This window comes from Empidonax traillii, unplaced genomic scaffold (genome assembly GCF_003031625.1).
Source record: "Empidonax traillii isolate 1590-97213 ecotype Southwest subspecies unplaced genomic scaffold, ASM303162v1 scaffold355:size2308892, whole genome shotgun sequence".
NCBI classification, from domain to species: Eukaryota; Metazoa; Chordata; class Aves; order Passeriformes; family Tyrannidae; genus Empidonax; species Empidonax traillii.
Window position 1 is genome coordinate 561,671 of NW_020955548.1, and position 7,171 is coordinate 568,841.

A 7,171-nucleotide genomic window follows, 5' to 3' on the forward strand; every position below is an offset into this window, starting at 1 on the left:
TTCATTTTCAATATTCAGAGTTGAACCATGAGTTTGTGTACTTGTTTGTAAGGCACCTGTCTATGCAAATTCCAAGTCAGTGCAAGTAGTCATTTGGGGGATGTAACAGGTTAATTTATTCCTGTGCATGTTTTATTTTGTTCCCATTTAAAACCTAACATTATTCCTTTACATTAAAACCATTATCAGATCTCTGGAGTTAATGAGGCAGAGAGACTAGAACACAGCAAATTTTCTTCCACTGAGCTGGAAAAATGTAGTCATTGAAAGAAAAGTCATCACTTGTTATTCCATGGGTCTAAAGGTTGTTTGTTTGTTTGTGTATATATTTATTTATTTATGGAGAAAAATGAGAATGACATGGCAGATAATTAGACCTGGAATGACATATCTCAGAAGGAATTGTAGGAGCTGATGCATTAAAGATCTCTGCTTTCAGCATTTCCTCTAGCTCCTGGAAGGGGTGAATGCTGAGTAACGCATCAGGTCTCATCAGCAAGGTACCAGCTGTGATGCCAGATGGGGTTTGGTGTCTGTGAAATCTCTTTGCTATGTCACAGCTCTGCCACAGGCTGCCTACTGTTGCTTAATGTCACCAGGGATTTGGGGGAAACCTCTCCCAGCAGCTCCATGCAGAAGTTGCTGCTGGAACCAGAATATGGCTTTCTCTGCACCTCCTCAGTGCTTAGCTCAGTGGTAAGCATACAGTCAGCATGCATCTATGGGCATATATGCAGGTGTAGGTATATCCTAAATAAGCCTATTTTCCCACAGGAAAGAATATTTAGTATGTTAACAAATCAATAATGTACTCTGATGACTAAATAGGCATTAACAACTAAACTTTTCAACTCTATATCAAATCACTATTATCAAGGTAAAATAAAGCTAGCCTTGTCAGCTGCTGCATTAGTTACTTGAACTCAAGGTGCCTGTAAATGCTGCAAAATTTCTGGAAGAAAATTTCTGTCTGCAGTGGGATGCTGAGATATCTCAGCTCTTCCTCATTAAATACCCTCACTGTGACTGAAGGACTGTACTAAAAGCAGGTCTATTGACAGTGTGCCATTCCTTGCCTTTGGGGATGGGAATGATGGGTGACCCTGTACCCCAAGGGAAGACCCACCACGTCTGCTGTCCTTACTGTCCCACAGATCCTGCAGGCAAGGGTGGGCATCTACTGTGCAGAAAGTCATCTTCACCATGGAAGTGGTTCCAGTTGTCTACACTTGAAAACAAGTCTGAATGAAGGAGTATCTCCCTCACTTTTTAGGCATGGAGAAATAAGTATTTAAGCTACTTAAATGCCACTCGATTTGTTTCTTTCTTAGATTTCCAAAGATTTAGTTTCTACATTATAAAATGAAGCCAAAACCCACAAAGATTTGTTTAAAAAGGGTAACGTTCACTGTCAAAATGTTGCTAATAAACTCCTCAAACCCAAAATTTTAACAAGCTCCAGAAAATGACCCTTTATATGAAGATGGGATGAACTTCTCTAAGTCACTTTGACTACTTGTCAGCACCAGACTATAAAAACATTGACCAAAATGAAAAATTGCTAGAAAAATTTTAATTGTAGTTGAAGACCCATTTTAGTTGAACAGATGTTCACTAGATCTAATACACTCTTTACAAAGTAAGATTCTCAAATAAAAAGAGTTTCATTAATTCAGAGACATGAGTTTTATTTTGTTTAACTAAGAACATCTCAGGGAGCAAAAGGGCAGGAAGATTTAAAACCTCATCTTCAGCAAGTATAATATCAGAAACATTTTTTTTAACAGTTTATTAAGCAAAATGGAGCTAATTTCTGCATGCATCTCCTTAGAAACTAATACTGCTGAGATCATTATGCCTTCTTGCACATCAAAGATACAAAGAAATCTGCTCTGTTTGGGTCTGTTTCTGCTGCAGGGAATCTTAGCTGGGCACCTGGGATTCTGTAGTGTTTTATTCATTTTAATACCTTACTCTTTAAAATTTAAAGGCATTTTAGTGAATCTGCTGTTCCCAGAATATTGTAGGAAACAGACAGCAGACATTGTATTTATTTCTTCAAAAGCCCTCTATTTAAATGTCTCTTAGCATCAAGGGTCTTAATTTCTTTGAAATTACTCATAGTTCAAAAAACCTCAAAAAATAGGACCTTGCCCTCTGATTTACAGAAACAGCAACTGAACTTGTATTTGCATTTGCAAGACTGCAAAGAATTTATTTGCTCATGGATTTTCTGTCAGGCATAGTCTCCACCTTTCTAAGACCAGATTTCATCTAACTTAATGAATGCATAAACTAAATGGTCCTTTAAAGCATTTGAAAAAACAAATGCCCATGCTAAACTTTAAAGAAGGTATCTCAGACTGGATCCCGAGGCATATGAAAAATTTCCAAAGGAGAGACATATTGAGTATAGGGATTCTTTAATTTATTTTCCTCAGGCCTGTGGGGAAATAAAACATTTTAATTGTGTCTGAAAATTGTTTGCAAACTGCTGACCCAGAAGGATTGCCCTGAAAATAATTTCTTATAGGCTTCTTGGTGAACTGCTGCGTGAGCTGACACATGGACATCTTCTGCTGCTGCAAGGAGAATTCAGTTAATTGTAGATATCCTCCAAAAGCTAAAACCTGATACAAAGCTGCTGCAATATTCAATACTGGAATCTATGAGAAACATAATTTAATGATATGGCACACTTCTGAGCGAGGCTGCAAGAACTGTTTCTTTGGGGATCAACATGCTTTGTTTTCCAGAACAATTATGTCAGACTGTGGATTCATGTAAGAGAAATCTCTAAGAGCAGGGTAGTGAGGGCAGCTTTACAGCTGCTGTGTGCTGCTGGAGCAGGGAAAAAATATCCTAGGCCTGGAATAATAATTCTAGGTGTCAAAATTCTTGTGTGACTCTTTGCAAGACTTTTTAAGCACAGGCTGGAAATAAATAAGTGTGCTCCTGTGCTCTAACAAGAAATGTATAAGGAGAAACCAGGGACATGTAAAATCATTTCAGGAGATGAAATACATATTTGTTTTCTTCCATGAAACCACGGCAAAATTCTGTAACAACAGGACAGGCAGATGCTTGCTCTTGTTTGTTTGATGGGCAAAAGTATAACGCTTTTTCATGTGCTCTACAGCAAAACCTCCATGCACCAGAACAAGACAGAAAACCTGTATGAGTCAGTCATCTTGTTTATATGACACATATAAAAAGCTCTCTCCCTGCCAACGGCGAGAATGTGTGCAGATACTTGACAACTGTAGCTCAAGGTAGAGCAAGACCTTCTTAGGATCTCCTGGGCAATGTCTTGTCAGTCCTGAGGGAACTGCAGTCTGCTCCTAGTCCAGTCCCTTCTGTTGGTTGATGATCTTACTTCCCCTTAAAGCCTTTCTTAAAGCTAGCTCCAGTGTGCATGGTGCAGGAGTATACCCCACAGTCCGTAGAGAGTCTGGTCAGGGGGAAGATCTTGCAAGGAGCTGCAGTAGAGCACGGGAGTGCTCCTTCTGCATGCCCACCTTGGAGCATCTCTTCATGTGCAAGCTCTGCCTGGGAAGCCTGAGGAATAATAAACTCAGTGCTAAGTGTTCCCATAATGGACTTGAGGTTTTTTGGCTTGAGCTAAGATGCTGTGTGAATGGCAAACTTAGCATCTCAGGTTTCCATTTGTTACACTCTCTCCCACCAGCAGTGATCGCTCTGCGTGCCATGCAACGGTAAGATGGACAATGGGCTTGGCTCAGAAACCACTTAAAGCCTATGGCTAAAAATTTTGAGATGGAGCTGGGTGGAGCAAGGCATTGCCCAGCCAGGCATTGCAGATGGAGCAGGTACAGGTGATCGCAGAGTGGCATGAAAGGCAGTGGGCTTCTCATGTGGGCTCATTTCACTGTACTTGCTTGCTCTGAGATTGTAAGAAAAATATGTCAAGCTCCCATAGGACTCAAAGCTGTGTCAGAAAGCTTATGAATGTTGCATGTCTCCCTGCAATTTGCACCTTTCAAACTTCTCTCTCTGATGCTGAAGAAGCAGCAAAGCTACTATGAAGAGAGTTCCTACGTTACCTGCTAAGCTGAAATGTTATGAAAGAAATCTTTGATTTCAATTTTAGAAGGAAATATCTGAACACAGAAAAAAACCATGAAGAAAATAGGGTTGAATTGATCTGCCTCATGTCAGCTGAGCATTAAACTGCCTCTGAATTGCTTGCATCTGAGAGCATACGTATTTTAGTGGAAAAGCCCAACTCACAGAGTTGCTTTTAGCAACAAATCTCATTAAATACTGCTGTCACTTAAAGTGGATGCAGGTCAATATTCAGTAAAGTCAAAATTAAGTACTTCAAAATTTCTGTATTAATCTCATCCAGAAATGGGATGTTTCATATTGCCTTACTTGGTGAAAAATCAAGTTTTACAAGTATTTACACTGTAAATTCTCACTTTTAGCAGCTCCAGTGAATAGTAACACTTTAAAATATCTGAGTTTTACTGGAAAATAAATCAGTCCACTAGCAGATTTTACTTTTACAAAAAATACATTATAATTTCAGGCAACCTTATTACTGAGCCCAAGCTATAACTGTGATCTGGAATATCTTCTCTGCCTATAGCCCAGCGTGAGAGAGCCCACAGCAGTTGTGCAAGGGCAAAGAAGGAGGTACCAAACCTGGTCATTGTTCTGTGCAGCACTACTGTACAGAAATCTCAGTGCCAGTGGTAGGATCCACCTTAGCTGTAAGGTGGATTTTATAAACTAATGGATGGTGGTATAACCTGGTTGTCTGCAGGAGCAGGTAAGTGAATCGGATGATGCAAAGGCTCTTGAAGGCCCATGGGCCTATATCTCTGTTTCATCCACGTGTCTTGGAGACCTTATTGATGGAGGGCTCTTATTCTGAGAAGCCTTTAGGACACATTCCTCTAGGGAATGTAACTCGAGGAATGCTCCAAGGGCCATAGCTCTTTAAGTTTCCATGTAATCATATTGTTTCATACAAGTAACTTTCTCCTAATTCTGCTGCTTTGCATCGTCTATCTCCCTTCTTATGTTAAATTAAACTGGTTTTATTTTTGTCCTAAAACAGCATAAGCCTTTTTTTCTAAATAGATAGTTTGCTCATTTCTCCCTGGGTTTGGATACATTTTCTTTACTTTCATCTACAACAGGCCCCAGGAAAAATACTGGCAAAACACTCCACCACACCTGCCATAACTGGTTCTCGCATAAGACACGTGAGTGTTACAGAATTAGACAAAAGAAAGTAAACCGGGGCAGTTTAGCTGATAATGCTGTTTCCTTGTAAGGTTATAGAACGTAGCAATGTGTCCTAATGAGAGAAACCTCTCCTTTATCAAGGGAAAACTATTTTTAACCAATTCTTTTAATTGACTTGCAGTAACTCCTTACATGGAGCAGTGGATGTTGAACCATCTCAAAATGCTCTTCTTCTCTAACTTCCTGCAAAAAAAAAAAAAAAAAAAATCAGTTCATAATATCTATAATTTTTGTATGCTAAAATAAAAACCACAAATTTGTATTTTGGCTTTAGTTCTGACACAAGTTGCTGTAGCATAGTATGAAACTATGTATGAAACATAGTATGAAACTACTGTCACTCTTGCTCTCTCTACAAAGCTCTATGTGGGAATGTGTGTGGAAGAAACAAAAGTGTCTAAGGGTCCCAAAATGGTCCAAATGAAATATGGTTTACTTTCTAATTTCTGTTATCTCCACTATCCTTATTTTGCTGTATGAGAGGCCATTTTTTTAATTTCTCCTTTGTAAGAAGTCAGAGGATACATGAGGATCCCTGTAAGCTGAAGTCTTCCTGATTCTTATGTGGGGATGCAAAGGGAGATGATAAAAAAGGAGAGGATGGAAAGGCAGAAGATGGAAAGGGGAAGGATGGAGAGGCTACTTTCTATCTGTTTTTGAGAGTGTCTTGCAAAAGTCAACCTTTGACAAAGAAACTAGTTAAAGAAAGATGCTCACCCCTCCCGTTCTGTTCCCTAATGCCCTACAGGTGCTGTTCTCCAAGATATCAGTGCTACCTGAGAAAAGATAGGCTCTCTTTAATCACCACGTTATGCCAGTTTACCAAACACAGATGCTATATAGTAAGACATGGGCTGTCTGCCTTTTATATGTGGGTATACTCCTCATTTATAGTGAGCCTCAGGCATTGAAATACTTCCAAGCATTTCCAAGAAGCAGAATGCCTCACAGTTCTCCCTCTGGGATGGATTGTTCAGCATTACCCTCTCTTCAAGCTGAGCCTTGAAGTTACATTTTAGTGCTGTATGATCAAGAAAGAGTTTTTCGCTGTATAAATTTAATCTTGTATTTGACTGACTTGCAGGTAGCGAGAAATCTATTTTCTTTCCTATGCACAGAGGACTTACATTGCAACCTACAACAGAGCAATTAGTGTTACAAAGAGTTAGGTGCATAAATTCAATCCCCTAGATAACAAGTACATATTAGCTTTATGGTTATGAATTAGGTGTGTTATATATATAGAAGAAGCCTGTCCCCTGGACAGTTGCCAAATGTAAGAGCAATCTGTTCTCTATGAAATGCTCAGATTAAAAAAAACACCAAAGAGTCAAAGTAGGCTATATCTGTCCATTTACAGTCCAGGAAGTCCTTTCATCTGATCCACCAGTGGTAATTTTCAGATGTCTTTAACAATAAAAGTAGACCTCTTTAGTTATGAGGTGAGGTTGCAATGTATGCCAGTACGCAGAACTAACATCAAGAAGATTGTACTGAGCAATCTGTTCTCTGCAGCAGGGCAGTAACACATAATCAACTTAACAGCTCAAGTTCATTGACTTTCAGTAGGGCTCAGTATCCTAAGCTGTTAAACTACGAGACAATTTTGGCGAGCCTGAATGGTGCCCTCACACCAGACCTCTCCTCAAGAGAGGAGACTGCCCGCAGTCAGCTGTGTGTTTTTAATAACAAGAAGGTTCCAAGTAGTCTGTTAAATGCAGATATTTCATAGGTCTTTAAAATAAGTAGCTGGTATCTGCACCATCCTATGACTTCTGTTATATGTCTTGTGTGCTCTGGAGTGGCATGGACATATATTGTGAGGCAAAGTACATCTACAGGGTGCACTATACCTGAGCTGCCCCCATACTTAGCTCTCTCCAAAAGAGAGCCA